Below are 1,862 nucleotides of genomic sequence, written 5' to 3' on the forward strand. Positions count from 1 at the left end.
TCCTAACCAGAAAAGTAGCGACAGCAGAGATGGTGACAGAGGACTCTAGGCCCATAGACTGAGAAAGGCAGTGTGCCTGTGGGCAGGAGGCTTGCAAAATGTGCCCTTTGGACATTTAAACAATTATTTATTTTCAATGTGGTATGTGTACATCAAAAAAAAAGAAAAGGTAATAGAGGTAAATTCTGTTAGCTGATGGTGCATGGAGGAGATTGTAATCACTGCAATGACTTGTTGAATGTGAATATGCCCTGTAAATCATCACTCATTCTACAATAAAAGCTTAAAAAAAAAAAAAAAAAAAAAGATTTCACAACTTCCCTCAGAATCTGTCTCAGGTGCTGGCAGCCCTGAGCACTAAAATGCTGGTTTGCCATTTACTACATGGGAACCTTGTCAAGCAATCGTGATTCACCTGGCACCATTACCTAGAGGATGAATAAATATCTGCAGAAGTAGAACTAAAGCTGGTCAAGTTCTTTTTCCTTGGACTCTACCCTCCCCATGGTTGTGCATAAATGTCTGAGAGGGTGAACAATGAATGTTTAAGTCGGCCAGAGATGGAGGTGTAATCCTGCTTCTCTGCCCTACCCAGTTTGATCAAGCAGTGGAGACAACCAGAGAGCCCTGAAGAGTTCCAACAATTTGTACTTCCATCAACTCATCCTTCTTCAGGAGGACTCTCTACACTATTAAATTCTTACTCTTTTACCATCTTGCCAGGGGTCTATTTCTCTTTCATTAATGGCTCACTCCCACTTTAATGGTTGCCAGATGTGGTTTTGAATGGGTTATTTCATTTAACCTCTACAGTTATTGTAATATAGGTGGTAAAGTGCTCATTAACAAGGTCATGGGCCACAATTGTGCTTTGATAAGAAGCCCCAATGTAAGTTCTACACACCGCATGGGCTAGAGTTGTTGTTATTAAATGCCATCCAGTTGGTTCTAACTTAGTGACCCTATATAGGGTTACGGAGAAGCAGCTGGTAAGCTTAAACCGCCAAGCTTGCAGTTCAAACCGATCTTGCAGTCAAGGACATTAACCCACAGTGCCACACCAAGGCTAGAGGGTAGACACAAGTTAAAGGGTCATGTTGTTGTTGTTGTTAGGTGCCATCGAGTCGGTACTGACCCATAGCAACCTTATGGACAGCAGAACAAAACACTGCCCGAACCTGGGCCAACCTCACTACTGTAAACAAACGTGAGTCCTTCGATGCTGCCACTTGGCCAATCTATCTCATTGGGGGTCTTCCTCTTTTTCTCTGACTCTCCACCTTACCAAACATGATATCCTTCTCCAGCAACTGGTCCTTCCTGACAATATGTCCGAAGTTTGAGAGATGAAGTTTGGCCATCTTGGCCTCCAAGGAGCACTCTGGTTGCACATCTTCTAAAACAGATCCATTGGTTCTTTTGGGAGCCCATGGCACATTCAATATTCTCCTCCAACACTATAACTCAAAACTATCAATTCTTCTGCAGTCTGTTTCCTTATTCACTGTCCAGCTTTCGCATGCATATGAGGTTATTGAAAATACCGTAGCTTGGGTCAGGTGCACCTTAGTCCTCAAGCTGATATCTTTGTTCTCCAACACTTTAAAAAGGTCTTGTGCAGCAGATTTGCCTAATGCAATACGACATTTGATTTCTTGACTGCTGCTTCCATGAGTGTTGATAGTTGATCCAAGAAGAATGAAGTCCTTGACAACTTCAATCTTTTCTCAATTGATAAGAATGGTGTTTATCAGTCCAGTGGTGAGGATTTTTGTTTTCTTGACATCGAATTGTAATCCATACCAAAGGCTGTGGTCTTTGATCTTCATCAATAAATGTTTTAAGTCCTCTTCACTTTCAGC

Source organism: Chrysochloris asiatica, unplaced genomic scaffold (assembly GCF_000296735.1).
Source record: "Chrysochloris asiatica unplaced genomic scaffold, ChrAsi1.0 scaffold00024, whole genome shotgun sequence".
NCBI lineage: Eukaryota > Metazoa > Chordata > Mammalia > Afrosoricida > Chrysochloridae > Chrysochloris > Chrysochloris asiatica.